At 43.3% G+C, this 18,749-nt stretch overlaps 1 protein-coding gene across 1 annotated transcript in view; it reads right to left on the bottom strand.

Moving 5' to 3' along the window:
- The window catches only part of tmem108 (transmembrane protein 108), a 56,589-nt gene that overhangs the window by 37,174 nt on the left and 666 nt on the right, over positions 1 to 18,749 (bottom strand). The gene's annotated exons all lie outside the window — the stretch shown is intronic.

The raw sequence follows: 18,749 nt of genomic DNA, 5'->3' as shown, positions 1-18,749 counted from the left end.
TTCAAGGTATTGCTAAATGCAGAGAGTGACACGATAAACATGTTTAATCCCTTTAAATGAACAGAACAGGATGGAAGAATGTGATTATTCCAACATGCTGGGTGCAGAGGCACAGGAAATGAATTCAAGGCAGTATGTAATGGCTACTTTCAGTCTGATGGCACTAAAGTTGGTCAGTATCACTGATGCATGACGATGTTTTACACTTACTGTCAGAAAACGACTCGTATCGCAACTTATTTCTAAATTGTTACCTTTAACTATAATTACTGCCTAAAAAGTAAAAAGCTTTATACAAAAGCTTTTATGTATAAGGCTACTTCATTGTTTAAAAATCAGATCTATGTCATTATTTTGTTTACTCAAACGTGTTTGTTGTCTCATATGAAAACAAAATGTTTTCTATTTTTCTTTTTATCCTTCATATATATATATATATATATATATATATATATATATATATATATATATATACATATAAAAATATATACATATAAAATATATATATATATATATATATATATATATATATACACTTTATCAGGGACACCTTGCTGGTAAAAGCTTGTCTTAATTCTTCGTGGCATACTTTGGAAGGTGTTGGAAACATACCTCAGAGGTTTTGCTCCATATTGACATGATAGCATCACACAGCTGCTGCAGATTTGTCGGCTGCACATCTATCCACATATATCACTTAAATCCCCTTTTTTTCCCCCGTTCTGATGCTCGGTTTGAACTTCAGAAAGTCGTCTTGACCACCTCTACACGCCTAAATGCGATTAGCTGATCAGCTGTTTGTGCTAACAGGTGATTGAACAGGTGTTCCTGATAAAGTGGCCGGTGACTATATGTATTTGTACCACTGTCAGAATCTTGTTTAGGGCTTTTCTGTGTGAAATTTGCATATTCTCCCTGTGCCATATATCAAATTGCTAATAACTAAAAGAATTTGAGCTATGAACACTGCTTAAACTCAATAAGCTCTAAAAAAAACATTCGACACGCTCAAATAATTTGTTGCTGACACGATGAATAAGTGATCACTCTCATAGCTCAACTAGGTCAACACCATAGATAACTTTATCTGAATTTAGTGTGAATCCAAAGAAATGTCCAAAATCTTACGAGTTATTGGGAATTCAATAATCAATCATAACTAACAGGCATGTAACACCCAAACAACTGGCATAATGAGTGAGGAGAAAACTGAAGAAGATGATCAAATTGGACAAAGAAAACACAAATCTCACTTCCTTAAAACCAATAGATCTAAATTACCCTAAACGTGTCCATGATTAAACCCTTTGGGGAATAAAAAATTAAACAAACAGGAAATATAATGTGCTGAGTATCTTTCACTGTTGATTCTTGAATGCAAGAAAGGATTCTGAGGTCACCGCAAAAGGAAAGAAATAGCTTAGGAAATCATTTTTTGCTCCATGAACAATACTACTACAAATCGGAATTTTTAAGATGTAAGCGTGCAAAAATTCAACAATAGGCAGTGGAATTCACGCTTTCCTGTTTCTATCGCTATCAGGTCATCTACGAAACACAGAGAGAACTACTGCTCGTCTGGGGCTGGACAGGAAACAAGACCCCTCGACACATTCAGGAATGTCCACGAGGTAGACATAGCAAGCATGTACTGTGCTAAAGAATATGCAAACTGAAGGAGGAAACATGCATTGTTTCCACTGCGGTCTCTACACTTCCTGCCTCGATTTATGGACCGCAAACTACAGAAACAGCACACAGCTCTGCATCTCAATGACGTTCCTTACTCGACACGCACATCCCTCAATCCACCTCCTGACGCAGCCTCTTGTCTGGTCACAATGGCAGGAACGAAAGGCAGTGGAAGGATGTTTTTTGGAGGCACGGGGGGAGTTTTGTACCTCGTGTTCTTGAAGCGGTGCAGCAGGGGCTGCCGAGAGCCAGCTGGGATGAGTGAACAAGGAGAGCAGCATCCGCACTCAGCGTCCAAGTGCTCACATTTCCCGCCAGGCAACGACCACGTGGCCAGAGCCCAAAGAGCAAGACAGACCGAGGGAGAGATGTTGTATTGTTCTCCGCCTCCTCCCCCCCCTGCACCACCATTACCGAGACGGATTAACGCCAAGAGCTGGCAGTCCTGAGTGCGTCTGGCTGGGTGTATACGCTGACACACACACACACACACACTCAGACCTTCTCCATGTTAATCAGGCTAACAGACGAGGGCAGATGCACTCAACAAAAACACAACAATAGGCCTGAAACTAGGATTTACTTATGGATGAGCAGCCCGATTGCTCAATTCCCCAAACAGACTGAAGGCTTAATAAGCCAATTACAACAAGAATAAATTACATGTGTAGCTACACAGATAGAAAATCTGAGTTTGTGGTGGGCACGACCTGGAGATGACCTGTTTGGGTCGGGTGTGACCCCTCTTCTCCAGCTAACCGAAGCAGAAAGCAGGTGGTGTTTGGCTTGGAGCAGGACGTGTAAAGTCTGATGGAAAGGGAGGCTGTGATGGCTCGAGCCTTTCTGTGGCTCTGGGACTGAAGTTTACCTGGAGACGACAGAAACTGTGACAGTGTGGGGACCTGACAGGGTTGACATTTTTAAAGTGAGATCCCACAGAGGCCAGTCCGGAGGGAATCCTGTTGGAGTGCAAGAGGTGACTGAGTAGGGCTGAGTTATGATACGTTATTTGGGTTATTATCAGCGAGCAGACAGTAATGTAATGTGAGCAACAACACACATATTCAAAGCGAATTATTACTTATTTTGTTAAATAACAAAATATAAAGCAGACCAGCTTAATCTCTAAAAACATCCTGCACATTAAACGTTCTTTATTAAAAGGTTTATCTTGACAGTTATCAACCGAATGTGAAAAACGTCCGAGATATCCACTGAGGTCAGCATGCTAACCAGCTAAAACTGGCCTGTTGCCTTGTGTTGAACCACTTTGGAGCCAGAGACTGTATCAAAAATGGACGTAGTTGCACTGATGGCTGGCTCCAAAACATCTCTTCTCCCGTTAAACATCTTCTGTTGTGAGCTGGTGTCCGACCTGCTTGTTTGTGGTCCTTCTAAAAACACATTTTTCATATCTAAATAGAAATTTGTCCTAAAAAAAACATACTTTTGCCCAAATAGCTTTCAATAACCGATCTCCGGCTCCATCTTCTTGTCTAAATATGGTCACTTCTGGCTCCAAAAAGACCAGCATGAAGACGACCACATGCCAGACTCCAGGGTAACTCCTTGAGGTAACTCCTAACCCAATCAGATCTCTTATATATGAAGTTTTTAAACTAACCCTTTATGTATCACCGCCTGCAGCAGGTGTTCATTTAGAAAGCTCCAACTGTCAGTGTTGATCATCTCACAATGATCCAGGTGGAGACAAAACTGTTTGCACGCCAAAAGATGGATAAAAAAAGGACTTTGGGTTAGTCCACTTAGAACTGGAACAACAGATTCAGAAAGAAGGAAGGAACTAAGACGACAATAATAACTTAGAAGAGGAGGATAAGAGGTTAGGCCAGGGACAAAAGATCCAGACCACAGACATTTGTTTACTGAATTAAGCTTTTTAATTGTCATCTTCCTTGTAAATTCCCTGAATTTATGATGGAGTACATGTGTTGGCTTTTCTTATTGTGTTCATCATGCACATTTTTTTTATGGAGCAGACCCATAAATTTGCCAGATTTGACTGTTTTTATGTAACCTCACTCGTAGTTGTACTTTTGGGGGCTTTTGTGTTGCGTTTGGAAGGCAAAATTTTAGTTTTTTTCAGACAGACTTCATAGTTTTGAGAGGACAGATTGATTTCCGGCCGGGAAGTTGGCAGTTTTTGGAGTTCAGAGTGCAGTTATTGATTGATTGGCATCATTTCAACGTGTGCATTGTGATTAACCAAAAATCTACATGATGATGATGAACCACCAACACAACACATGAAACAATCAACACCTCTTTCAAAATATGAGGGAAGCAAGAAGCACCTTTACTGAAGAGGCAGTAAAATTATCTTAATTTTCCACAGAGAAATACAATAAAGCCTCACAACAATTTTTAAAATTGACTGGTAGGAAATCTGGTGACTCAAATCTTTTTCTGTGCATGTGCACATGCACAGACACACATGCTGAACTGGTTAGCTTTAAGAGGAAAAACAGAAAGATCTGAAATCTCCTGCCCAAAGTAGTGCTTTTTAAACTCTTTATAATCATTTCAGCACCAGTTCTTGACTAATTAAAAACCCTTTGGTTTCTAAAAGACTGATTAAAAGGGTCGATGACTCAAACCTGACACACAGCCACTCAAATGTTAGTGTACAAAAATAATCCGGGGTGGATAATTGCCGCCTTGCTGGCGGTATCAGGCTGAAATGCTGCGAACAAACCAATCCAGTTTCCACAGTTTGAGACCTGCTGATGAATCTGTTTCACAACTCCAACACTCCAGATCTGAAGCACACATGTCACAACAGACTTTGCATTTTTACGTGGTGGAGTTACACAATGGTGCTGGTTATTTGGATTCATGCTCGGCGTTGTGCTGTGTGTGATGCAAGAAGATCAAGCTCTTGGTGTAAGCTCCTCAGAAGGAGCTTCAGTGAATATCCAGGTGTTAGGTAATGATGCACGTACGGTGTAAGCAGCTTTCGCACGAATTACTTTACAGAACATCTATCAAATATTTCTAACAGATGCCCATCGGAGAAATAATGAAGCAATCGGTGCAATCACTAAGCACACTAATTACCAACACTGGCCTGGACGCCCACTGGCAGCCTCTCAGAGAGGCCGGAGACGGTTTTAAAAAACGCCTTCCAGAAGAAAAATGGCCACCAAGAGACGTTTAATTACCAGAAGATGAGGAGCTTCGGTTCATAACTCATGTTTGAATTGATAAATGGGTAAACAGCAGAGGAACAAGCTCGATCTGTGAAGCGCCAACAAACACACACACAAAGAGTCAGTTCTTCACATTATGGATGAAGCAGTGGTTCAAAGCTGCGACAGGCTGCTTGGAGGATGGAGCCTGGAAGAAGAGCTGCGAGCTTGTGGGTGATTTGTTTGGTAAGCATCAGACGGTGTAATTAAGCGATAAAGCACAGATGATCCACGCCCCCAAAGTTCTTACATCAAACAGGTGAAGGAGCGCAACACATGAAGACTGTTGCTCTATTTCATCACACAAGTACAGAGGATCGTCATAAATCTCATTGTCGACCCTTCAGGAGATAAATAAATAAAGGCTGAAACCAGAGCACACCTCCAGTCAGGGTTTCTCTAGACGCCATTCCTCCAAAACACCATTTTAAGTATATATGAAGGTTTTGGAATATTTTCCAAGTTCAGGATACGGTGAATGCATGATATCGGAATTAATTAAAGTGCATGAACAAAAAGCAATGAATTGGAATTAAAGACTCGGCTCTTTAGGTTCTTTTGGTCAGTGGAACATCCCCCTTGGATGAGCTGAAATTGTCTTGAATGATGATAAGTTGAAGGTCATTTGCACTTTAGGCTGCTAAGAATCTATGAGTCACATTTGATTCTAACCTCAATTTTTGAAGAGCAAGTTAAGCACGTTTTTAAGTTATATTTTTTCCTAATTGAGTCTCGGTTGCTGACTTATTAAAAGTTAAAGCTCTTTACTCACTTTACTCGGGGATCTGTCGAAGCTCTCCGCCGTCTGCAGCTGGTTCAAAAAGGCATGAACACATCACCCCTCTGCTGGCCTCCCTGGAGGATGTTGTATTGATTTTAAAATGTTTTTGCTCACCTTCAAAGCCTTTTATGGCTTTGCCCCCCCCCCATCTCAGACTTGTCGACCTGGTATGTTCCCTCCTGATTGGGGAGTTTTGCAGATACTGTCCTGCTAACTTTTCTAAAAATCCCAGTTTGGGAAATCTGAGCATCCATCTTATGGAATAGTCTTTGTCTACAACTACCCTCAAATCCCTCCTTAAACCTTTTCTCTTTGAGAAAGTCTGATCCATTTATCAAACCTTTTAATATTGTTTTAATGTGAACATCCAAACTATGAAGTGCCTTTGACCCATGGGATCACATGTTATTTGTAAGTTGTTGGTTTTTTTTCCTTTAGGCAGAATTTAAGGGGTTTTAATCACCTATGAAACTAATCCGTACTTACAGCCCTGCTGGTGTTTTGTCCAGTTCAACAACAAATTCTAGCTGTTCCCATTTCTTGGAGGTGCTCAACTCACTGGTAAACATAGCTTTGCACCTACACAGTGAAGGCTGAATATTCTGAAATAGTTTCACAGAGCAAAAGATCCTGAATTCAGATCACATGCTCACGTGCTCAGATCAACTGCCTATAACCTCAACATATTCGGTTTTTACAGGGATACAAATAAAATCTTCATGTTTGAGAACCAGCTTATATGTCTTTATATATCTGCATCACTGCCGGCATCCTGTGGGACTCTTTAAGTTTAAACCCCCACTGGGCAGAGCTGGAATGAGACAAAAACTGATTTAGCAAATACTGTGCCACACAAAATGAACGTTGATGACATTCCAGTGGCCTGTTTACGGCTATAATACTTAAATGTCAACTGCTTGGCTCTGCGGGGAGACAAATCTGGCTGGGAGAGAATTAGCAGGTGTCTCAACCTCCATCTCTCCGCCACCTCTCTCTTCTCTTGGTTGCTGGACAGAGAAGATACAGCAAGGCAGGATGAGCAATGAAGTTACTATCAGCAAAAGAGAGAAGGATGGAGCGAGAGCCCCCGGGGAGAGTAAAGGAAGCTGGTGGTATTTTAGGAGATGCAGTGGGGACAATTTCTGTTCTGTACCACACATGGCAAAGCTGTCATGCATCAATCGTTTTAAATCTAGAGGAGCATTCCAGTGGTTTTGCCTTGTTATGTTATGTTAAATATGTTTACCAATGTGTGTTAAGACTTTGGATCTGTTTTCTCATGTAATTAACACCCATTTTGATATATATCCAAGTAAACAAAGAGACCAGCTTAAATCAGATCTACTGTTGCACAGTAACAGCAGTAATGGTCCGAAAAAGGGAAAATATCCAGTGAAAATGCCTCGTTGGTGTGAGAGGTCAGAGGAGAATGGGCAGACTGGTTCCAGATGACAGGAAGGCAACAGTAACTCCAATAAGCACTCGTTCCAACCAAGGAATGCAGAATACCGTCTCTGAACGCACAACACGTGGAACCTTGAAGATGATGTGCTGCAGCAGCAGGAGACCACACCGGGTGCCGCTCCTGTCAGCTAACAGCAGGAAACTGAGGCTACAATTCACACAGGCTCACCAGAACTGGACAATAGAAGATTGGAAAAACGTTTCCTGGTCTGACGAGTCTCGAGTTCAGTCGCAGTCGAATTAGTGACGGAACGGAGAAATTACATTTCCGCTAGTTCCAGCCACTAGTTTCAGACGCTAGTTCCAGCTGCTAGTTTCAGATGCTAGTTCCAGCCGCTAGTTCCAGACGCTAGTTTCAGACGCTAGTTCCAGCCGCTAGTTCCAGCCGCTAGTTCCAGATGCTAGTTTCAGCCGCTAGTTTCAGACGCTAGTTCCAGCTGCTAGTGTCAGATGCTAGTTTCAGCTAGTTTCAGCCGCTAGTTCCAGCCGCTAGTTCCAGCCGCTAGTTCCAGATGCTAGTTTCAGCCGCTAGTTTCAGATGCTAGTTCCAGCCGCTAGTTCCAGATGCTAGTTCCAGCCGCTAGTTCCAGCCACTAGTTTCAGACGCTAGTTCCAGCTGCTAGTTTCAGATGCTAGTTTCAGCTAGTTTCAGCCGCTAGTTCCAGCCGCTAGTTCCAGATGCTAGTTTCAGCCGCTAGTTTCAGATGCTAGTTCCAGCCGCTAGTTCCAGATGCTAGTTCCAGCCGCTAGTTCCAGACGCTAGTTTCAGCCGCTAGTTCCAGCCGCCAGTTCCAGATGCTAGTTTCAGCCGCTAGTTTCAGATGCTAGTTTCAGCCACTAGTTTCAGATGCTAGTTTCAGACGCTAGTTTCAGCCACTAGTTCCAGCCGCTAGTTCCAGCCGCTAGTTTCAGCCGCTAGTTCCAGCCGCTAGTTTCAGCCGCTAGTTTCAGACGCTAGTTTCAGCCCCTAGTTTCAGACGCTAGTTTCAGATGCTAGTTTCAGCCACTAGTTCCAGCCGCTAGTTCCAGCCGCTAGTTTCAGCCGCTAGTTCCAGCCGCTAGTTCCAGCCGCTAGTTCCAGCCGCTAGTTTCAGATGCTAGTTTCAGACGCTAGTTTCAGACGCTAGTTTCAGATGCTAGTTTCAGCCACTAGTTCCAGCCGCTAGTTCCAGCCGCTAGTTTCAGATGCTAGTTTCAGCCGCTAGTTCCAGCCGCTAGTTCCAGCCGCTAGTTTCAGACGCTAGTTTCAGCCGCTAGTTTCAGCCGCTAGTTTCAGACGCTAGTTCCAGACGCTAGTTCCAGACGCTAGTTCCAGACGCTAGTTCCAGACGCTAGTTCCAGACGCTAGGTCCAGACGTTGTACCGGGTTAATTTGCTTCAATAACAGTTAAAACAACTGAAATTTAACGTTTTAACGCAAAATTAGCTTTTTAGGCAAGATTAACGTGCGCACGTTCCATAAATATGCCAAATTCAATGCGTTAACGGCTCAGCCATAGGCTAAAAATATTAGGGTTCGGTTTTAATGCAGCTTGCTTTTTGAATATTTGCATGAAAGTTACAACATTGTGAACACTGTGGCTCTCTTTCTTCCCAACCAGAGTTATATTTTGCTATAGTTGCTCTATAAATGTGGTTTAACTGCCTTCAAATAAAGTATTTTTCTATTCTATTCTATTTCTATTCAGAATAGTAAGAGACACCCCTTGTTTAGTGGACCTGAGCCAATGAACCATACCAAGGTTGTTTCCTTTTCCCTGTAATTCAGCGTTGAAGTTAACAAAAATAAATATATAAAGATAAAATATATCAGCCGTACTGCACTCAAGGTCTACAGAAATGAACAAAAAGCCAAGACATGCTATGAGACACATAATAAGCAGCGACTGAATGATGTCTGATCTTGTGTATTAGGCACGAACAAATGAGATTCCTGACTTCTGAAAGAGTTTTTTTAGGCTTATCAGTTTGGAAAAAGTTCCAAAATCATCTATAAAGACTTTGAACTCCAGCAATCCAAATTCAGGCCCATTGTTTCCCTCCCCAGGAGATGTCAGCCAACAGAGATCACTCCAACAGGAAGTTGTATAATAGTCTGTGAGGTCAAAAACGTGCGCTCACATCCAAGCAGCTAGACGCCTCTCTCTGATTGGCTAAAGCTAATGGCGATGAGGATAAGGGTGGGCAGGACTGCAGGGATGGAGCCTCTGACCTCCAACTATGCTAAAGACCATGTGGACAAACAAGAAGCTGCTTGAAAAACATTTTGTGGACAGATAAGAGCATACGTAGAACTTTTTTCTTCACCAACACATGCTGTATATGAGTCAGTCACAAACTCCTGCATTTGATCACATTGATTACCCTCACTTTTAGTCATCAATATTAAAACAGGACAATGAATCCATTCAGCTGCCAGTTTGTTTTGATGTAAATCAAGCTGACGTTTGTAGCTTCCCAGGGATGATACAAGTAGGGCTGCCACGATTAGTCGACTAGTCACGATTATGCACGTTGTAGCCGATTGTCAGTTAACTTGCTAGTTACCTGCTAACATTAGCAGCAGCTAACAACTAGATACAAGTCATTTCTAAAGTAACACTGTGATATTTACCCTCAATTCAGCAGTTTTATCAACAACACATCTTGACCTATTGCCTCTAGTTACACATCAGGACAGACAACTTAGGGGTTAAAACATCCCAAAGCTAACAAACACTGATCCCTTAAGTATGCAACTATGTGTGCAAAAATGACAAGAAAATCACTATTAAAGCACGAATTACACATGCTCTCAATACAGCACCGAGAGGCAGCAGAAAAATGACTGCTGCCTCTACACGATGTTTGACATATTCTAACACAGTGAACTGCAGTGTCCTCACAATACAGCGTGCACAGTGGCAAGCGCGTCCAATTCATCTGCAGCTTCTGACAAACCCAAAAAGTCAAAATCATCTCTTCTCTTCAGAGAACACTAACTCTGCTCTGCAGAAAAAAAGAGGAGGGGAAAGTAGGGGAAGTGCTCTGGCAGCGGTTTCATTTAGCTCCCCCTGCTCGCCGTTCAAAGCAGATCCATGCGTAGTGCAAATGAGATAACCGGGGTGTGAACATGACTTTTGTGGATCAGTGGTCCTGGGCCAGAAATAATGCGTGTGAAGGGTATATAGTAAATGTGAAAAGTGTGTGTTTACAGAGCCAGAAGATTATGCAGTCAGGTTTTGTTGCTGCCAATAACATCACTACAATGTCAACGTCTTCCCTACATGAAAATGCCACTGTCTCCATGGTGATGTGGCAGCCAAACCACCGTCCCTGCCACCATTACCAGCACCACAAACACAAACACATCACTAACACACACATACAAAACAGGCAAAAACCCCTCTGTGTCATTTTACACACTGCTCTGTGTATCTAAATGAATTCAGGAGTGCGGCTGTCTCAGATTATCAAACGGCTCTCCAGCAACCCCGGGGACACAAATCTCTAATATTAGAGAGCAAAGCAGAAGGGGAGCAAACACTGGCCTCTAATTGGGGGCGATGAGTGCTCACGGTTTCATATTTTTGAGGAGTTCTCCCAGCGGTGGTAAATGATTAGGGTGAAATGTCAGCTCCCATGACACGTTTGGCAAAGAAGACATCAAAATAAGTGCTGCGTATCCTTTCCTGTTTCACTGCTCGCTGTGATGAAGCCAAAGAGGTCCTTGGAAAACCAAATTTCCGCACCGTTGTTATGAAACAGGCCAGTTGCCAAAATTCTGCACGTGTGCATTTGATAAGATACAAAAAAACCATGTAATTTTTGGAGGATAAAAGAATAAAAGTACAAACAACTGTCTCCAATTAATGGGTTCCAAGTCTGTATGTCTGGATGGATTTCAATATGTCAGCATCGACATCTCCTTGGATGTCCACATGCAGCTCATCGTTTAGGGGAGAGTCAACCACGCGTGAGCCAGGAGGCAAAAACAGGAGATACTGGATGTAACTTCAGCGCTTTGAATCCATGTTTAGACCCATCTGAGGTGAGGCTGTGTGAAGAGATTTGTTGTTATCCCATAATCATTGAAAGAGTAGGTCTGCAAGGACAAATAGATGACATCTCCGGCCTCAACTTTAGTATGAATGGAAACATGAGAGTTTCACAGTGCCTTATAGAGGTTAGGTCATTTTTTTTTTTTTTTTAAACATATTTTTATTATGATTTTTCATTGATTTCATTCAATTCAAGGTTGTGAGTTTCCAGAAAGTCCATATAAGGTCCCAGTTAGGTCATATTTAGGTCTTCTGGATGAAGGAATAAAGTATGCACTGGTGGAAGATAAGGCGTGACCTCTGCAAGAATGGTATTATGGCCCAGAAAGGTTGAAATATACAAATCCATAGGGGCATATTGGCAGAAAGGACATGACACTTTACATGTGGCCTGGCTGAGGATTCTGCTCCTGTCTCTCCAAACTCTGCACCCAAAGAACCTCAGCTGCACCGCTCTTCAGCCCATCAATCAGATTCTGCAGCAGCCATGAAATGAGCCATATGTGACATGGGCATGGCACGGAGAGAAAGAAAGCAACGGCTTTATAAACACAGAAGCTCCCCATTTCCTTTTTTTGGCTCCCATTATTTGGACTCGCTCTAAGTCACAAGATCAAACGCCTGCCTTGGCAGGTGATAACAGGCGTACATGGTGTGGGTGTTCGGAGAGGGAAATGGTTCGATTTACAGAGAAAGAAGGGTAAAGTAAAGATGACCAAGCACTTAAGTCCAGACTGGGGAGCTGTTCCGTTTGTCACCTCAAGCCACCACAACAATTAGCTGCTGACAGTGACATAAGACGGCAATAATAAGCTCCAGCGTGGCAGGGGAGGACTCCTCATTCCTTAGCATATGGTCCCACTTTAATCTGTCAGACGACTCTGACTGTTAGAGGGTTTGATTTTAACCAAATACAAGCTCAAAAGCCTCAAACTGCAAACTGATACATGTATTAACATAGCAAATGAAAGGATTTCTGTGCTTTTTGGTCTTGAAAGATATTAGAAATATTCAGACAGAAGAAGTTACCAGGGAAACCGCACACCAGAGCCTGGCTTTTCTTCTCTTTGAACCCAACAGATCTGCACTTTTCTGGGTGAGAGGGCGGTGATTGGCTTCCTTGTTAGCCGAGGTCTGACTCACAGGTGAGCCCAGACCCGGTAATCACCTGCTGGTGTTGTTCCCGCTCCGTCACATGAGACCCCACCACGAGGGGCCGGCTCATCCTGGGTTTTTGCAGGGGTAACGTGTGGCTCCCCTGGACTTCTTCTTGTCTAACCACCAGTCCTTCTCATAATCCTATTAGACTCAGTCATCTGCCCTGCGTGTAGAAAATGTGCTGATTGATCCTTAACCACAAAATAAAATCAGTGTCTCCAGGTTGGCGCCGGATGAGAACCCCTACTCTCTGTGCGTCACTTTCAATGTTCACCGCAACCTTTCTACTGGGACTCTCTGAAATATTCCTGACACGTGACAGTCGGATTAAAGCGACTCTGATGTTAACAACACAGGCAAAAAAAAACTGAGTGCGGCAAGAAGAGAAAATGTTGAGCAACTACAAACTGTCAGGCTGTGAAATTAAGCATTTTACAGACTGCAGGGATAAGACCAAAGTTAAGCCGAGCCCTGTGACTTCCTCCTACCAGAGAACAGATTTGCTTCAACCTTTGTACAGAACATTAGGTCTATGACAGAAGCCAGTTCTTTTTTAAAGCAACTGAAGCACACATGCTGTTGCATCTAAATAAACCAGCATTGTGCAAGTTGTACTGTAAAAAACACAAACAGGTCTGGTCCACAGTGGCGCTAGCTGTAATTAGCTCACTAGCAATGAGCAAAGTACGGAGAAACCTGATGGGGCTGTCATATTTCAACTAGGGCTGGGCAACGATTAAAATGTTTAATCTAATTAATCACATGATTTCCCTGATTAATCACAATTAATCACATTTGTACGCAAAATCCAAAAATGAATCCAAAAGTAGTGTATAGCTTTTAGCATTTAGTTTTATTTTAAATGTGCTGCCATATGAATGAAAGTGCCATAACATTTGTTGTGCAAACACACTTTTAACATCAGCATCTTTCTGTAGTTTTTATGTAGAAGCCTCGCTCCACTGTCTGTTTCCTTGAATGACTTGCTGCTATCAGTTGTGTGTTTTGCCTTTAAGTGATATTTTAGACTGGAACTACTACGCTGAGAAGACGATTCAACTTGGCAGTGTTTACAGATGACTTTGGTTCTGTCGACTCCGCCGTCTGGAAGAACTTTAAAATGAAAATGGCCGAGTAAAAGTTCCGTACCCTTCTCCATGTTTGGTGGATCCGCCGATTACTTTCTTTTCCGGTTCCGCAGCAGACAGCAACAGACTTTTACAAAATAAAATAAATAATAAAACAGGGGTGGTCTGTGGCGTAGTGGGTTGAGCAGGCGCCCCATGTACAAGAGGCTATAGTCCACGCTGCAGCTGGCCCCGGTTTGAGTTCCGCATCGGACGGCCCTGTGCTGCGTGTCGTTCCCCCTCTCTCTGCCCCCTGCTTCCTGTCTCTCTGAACTTTCCTATCCATTAAAGGTACATAAAAAAAACCTGCGTTAATGCGCGATAAAATATTTATCGGCGTTAAACTCGCCCAGCCCTAATTTCAACTGAACTATTGGCCATTATGTTGGGATAACCTTTTATACAGCAGACAACTGTTCCTTTACTGCAAAGATACGTCAAAATGAGTCAAGGCTGCACAAGACAGCCATTTTAAAAGGTATGAATGACACCTGTGCGTTTCCTGCTATGAGGTCAAACGTCTGCTGTGTAAAAGGTCGATTCACGCCAAGAGGAACATGAGCAAAATGTCACAGTAATTCATCCACTGGCTGTTCGAGACATTTCAATCAAAAACAAACTGCATGGTCGGCAGATCAGAAAAATACAGCGGCCCCCCGAGGTGCAAAAATCTCAGCCAACGCAACAGCCAGGTAGAAATAAATGAAATGCAACAGCAACTCAAACTCATCCAAAACACAGCAACAATCTCAGAAAACACAACTATGAAACAGAAAGGGCAACACGCCACAAGCAGACAGGATTTCACAGAACAAAAGGACAAAAAGGTTGAACTTAAAGGCTTCAATCGTGTCAGGCAGGATATTTAACCGTCTTTAAACTCAGTAAACATCCTCTGGGAACCACGAATACCTGCAGCAGATTTCATGAGGACCAACACTTTGGACTCGTATGCTGGACTGAACCAGGCTGCGATCGTGGCTGAAAACAGCAAGTTTGCTTTGGTCTGGGGCCGTTCAACATGTATCTGTCAAGAAAAGCTCATGAACAAATTAACCCTTCAAATTACTTTGATTTAGCAGCAAATCGATTGTTTTATCTCTCACTTTTTCACTCAGCGTCGGTGTGACTTTTAAAGGGATAGTTCGCCTCTTTTGACATGAAGCTGTATGACATCCCATACTAGCAATATCATTTATCAACATTTTCGCGCCGACAGCCACACCTGTTATGGTGTTTACTGCTCAGAAGCAGGGGACTGCTCGGTCTGCACTTCGGTCTGCACTTCGGTCTGCACTTCGGTCTGCAAGGTCTACACAGCAGGCAGTGATACGAAGGGAGAGAAAATAGGGCCAAGCGATTGTGAGGTCTGACTTTTTCCTGGAGAACGGTTTTGTGATGCAAATGTATTACTCTTTTGAACGCATATTGTTTTGAGAAGCAAAACGCTTTATTTTTGGGGCCCCAGCCAACGAGCCGGACTACCTTCGTCAACACCAAAACGAGGCTGGAACTCGGCTCCCAGGACGAAGTTGGGGGTAAGTCAATGTTCATGCACGATATTGCTAGTATGGGATGTCATACAGCTTCATGTCAAAAGAGGCGAACTATCCCTTTATCTCTCCGGCCACATGTGGGACATCGTTTGTAGGCTGCTGTATGATCTGATTCGTACTCCTAAAAGAAGTCGCCTTCCATAACACATTCAGACCACATCCCCCGCTGAGATGGACCTTTTTGGCCCTCTTTGCCTCTTGGGTCCCTTTTGGCGCAGAGGGTAACCGTCAGGGTGGAGGTGCAGATTGGAGTGGCATGGCTGCAGCCGAGGAATGTGAGGAATTCCCCTTGTAAACACCTCATGCTCCGACGGTCCCCGCGCTCTTATCTCCCTGTGCCCATCGCCCCCTTTAATCCTCATAATGGGCAGTTATTCATTGTCAACACCCCCTCTTCTTATAGCTGCCCTTCCTGTGGCCTCTGCTCCCACCAGGCTGAGGCCACAGGTGGGTTTCTGTTCACCTGAGCAGGCCACATGCTATCCTATTGACTCTGATACCCCCCCATGGGCAAACAGAGCCTGCTCTGATACCACTGTATACAGTTTAATGGCTTTCAAATGTCAACACCTTGAAGGAGAGAGGTCTGGCAGTTCTGCTCTACATGCTCAGGCTGCTTCAAGTCCTACGGGACGCCTCTTTAGTTGATAGGATCATAAGTGGCTGTGGGGTAGGGGGGATAAAAGTATTTATCTTTTGGTTGACAAAAGGAGCTTTGGCTTTCTTTTCATCGTGGAACCTCCCCCTGCAGTTCCTGTGCATGAGCCCCCCCGTGGGCTTAAGTTAAATTAATTTCGAAAGCGACCGAGGGCCTTCGTTAATGCCGCGCGGCATCCAGAAAACACAGGAAACCAAACAGCCACAAGCTGGCTTTCCTCCCATTGCTTAGCTAAAATCCTGTTTTGGCCGCTTGTTGTTTTGTCAGGCTGAAGGAAGGCGCAAAGTCCATCCTGAGTACACACACTGCGTAGCACGAGAGGCCCATAAGGGCTGCATTCCACCTCATGATGTACCATTCTCTACCAGTCATGAGGGACGCCTGCTCACAAGCACAAACCCAACACTCCCAACACTTTCCAATCAGCTCATACACTGGAAAAAATCTAAATCTTACCAAGTATATTTGTCTCATTGAGTATCTCATTACATTTAATATAAGACACAACTGCCTAACAAGTACCATTTCAGCCAGATATAGGGACTTGTTTTCATACAATACATCTTGGATATCTTGTTAAGTGAAAAAGTCTTGAAAACATCCTGTTTTGAGTCATATTTCACATGAAACAAGCTTTTTTTTGTTTCATTTGAAGAAGTTTTTAAGCTAATTTCAAGATCACTTTTAACTCAAAAGTCCCAAATATCACATCTTATTTCAAGAAATCTTGACAAGCCGATTTTCACTAGTTCCATTGGCAGATGTTTTGCTTATTTCAAGCAAAAACGTCTTGTATTTGTAGTTTATTTTACTTATTTTTGGAGGGACATTTTTTCCAGTGCAGGAGTCAGAAACCAGACTTTCCCTTTTCCTGCAAAATCTTTGATAAGTTTGTTGAAGAGAGCTCTGCCGCCCGCTCTGGATGGGTTAGCCGATATTTTCCGGGCGTTTTTTTTTCCATTGTTAATGCAGACGTTTTCCTGACGCTGGCGATAAGAGAGCAGCTGCGGAGATTGTTCAGCTGAAAATTCTTCCAAAGGCTTGACGCGAGATAATCACACTGAAAAGGAAAGCGTTGAAATCGCTGACACAAACTTTGGCTCCCACCATCAGAGAGAGGCGGCGACTCTCGCTCAGTCTGTCACTGTTCCTAAGTTTTCAACACGTTTTTTGGGGAAGATTTAACTTATCAGGGGTGTCATATCCCGTAGAGACTGAAATCCTCTGCGGCTAAGAAGGGTCGCAAGTAAATAATCATCACAATCAAAGAAGGTGCACAGGAAGAAAAGTGATGGGCTGAGGGCTGAGTATGTACTACTGTAACAGCATCTTTACAGGTCTACCTAAAAAGTCAGTTAGACAACTGCAGCTCATTCAGAACTCTGCTGCTCGAGTCCTCACTAAGACCAAAGAAGTGGACCACATCAGTCCAGCTCTGAGGTCTTTACACCGGCTGCCTGTCCATCAGAGGATAGACTTTAAAGTTCTGATGCTGGTCTATAAAGCTCTGAATGGTCCAGGACCAGAATGCATCAGTGACCTCCTGACCCAGTATGAACCTTCCAGACCCCTCAGCTCATCTGGATCCGGTCTTCTATCAGTTCCCAGAGTCAGAACCAGACATGGAGAAGCTGCATTCAGCTTCTATGCTCCACATGTCTGGAACAAACTCCCAGAAAGCCTCAGATCAGCTGGAACACTCAGTGTGTTTAAGTCCAGGCTGAAGACACACCTATTTTCAGCTGCATTTGAATAAAGCTCCAAATCTGAAGCTTGAGTTTCAAAACTTAATCACATTTTTACTACTGATTTTATCTATTGTTCTTATTTCTTTCTTTTTTGTTTAACATTTAAATCATGCTTTTTTATTTCTACAGTTTTAATGTATCTGTAAAGCACTTTGAATCGCCCTGTAGTTGAATTGTTCTGCACAAAATAAACTTGCCTTACCTATGTCGGTGCCATGCTTTAGCAACAGGATCTGGATGTAATGCCAGCTGAAGGCATGTTTCAAACACACATTTTCACTAAACTACAACTTGGCTCGAGCCATCTTTCTGCTCCACTCTGGTTACTTTAAATAAGTGATGACACAGCTGTATTACACGTTATCCCTCTGGATGTGTCCGACTGGTCCCTGAGCACCGCGCACAGAGCATAAATGTCCTCATTAGTGTTAAATGCTTCACTCATATGTTCCCTAATGCCCATTCATGGTTTCACAGCATGTCAGCTCGCCCGAGGAAGCTGTCAGCTACAGATGTCAATCCCCCGGCTGACCCCGGCTCCCTCCCCCCACCCCAGCACACATGGGTACTGGAGGATTGTCCCCCCAGAACAAAGGAGTGGGGGGTTTCTGTGGACCAAACATTCCTGATACAATGGGGAGGGTGGCCGGCAGGTTCAATTAGTACACACTTCAAACACACACACTGTTCCTGGTAACAAAGCTGAGGCTCTGCTCTCCAGTGGGATGAAGTTTGTGCTGTAGCATTTTAAGAGAGTTTCTTCTTTTGTCTGCTTTGTGGCTGCCATGTTGCCTGAGCAATAAACAATTTGAAGGGTACTCAGGGCAGACATCTCCAAGCTGCAGGGATAGTGGATATCTGTCTTATAAACAGCTGTAACTAAACTAAGAAAGATAAACTACAAGGAACCTTTTTTTCCTTCAAGAACTGTCACCAAAAGTCTGGTGGAACACAATCTAAACTGGCCGTAATAGTTAATCTTTTAGGGCTGATGTCATGTTGAATCCCCCCAAAACCATTCACCTCCTGTAAAGTAAGGTTCTCCAGGAATCTTTCAGGGAGCTGAGCAACTTCTGATCAGGACATTTCCCAGCTTTCTTCTCTCAATAGTCTCATCATGCCATACATTATTAATGCTCTCAGCTCATGGGGCATAAATTAGGATCCGTTGCAGTGGCGTTTTCTGCGGCGCGGGCTGTGAACTGATGATCAGACCCTCGTGTCTGGCATGAAAAGCCTGGAAAACCCAAACCGGATCTCAACATAATCAATAGACAGAGGTATTCTAGGAGCGATCAATAAAAGCAGAGGTGCGG

Source organism: Odontesthes bonariensis, chromosome 20, assembly GCF_027942865.1.
Source record: "Odontesthes bonariensis isolate fOdoBon6 chromosome 20, fOdoBon6.hap1, whole genome shotgun sequence".
NCBI classification, from domain to species: Eukaryota; Metazoa; Chordata; class Actinopteri; order Atheriniformes; family Atherinopsidae; genus Odontesthes; species Odontesthes bonariensis.
This window is presented reverse-complemented; position numbering and strand designations above follow the sequence as displayed.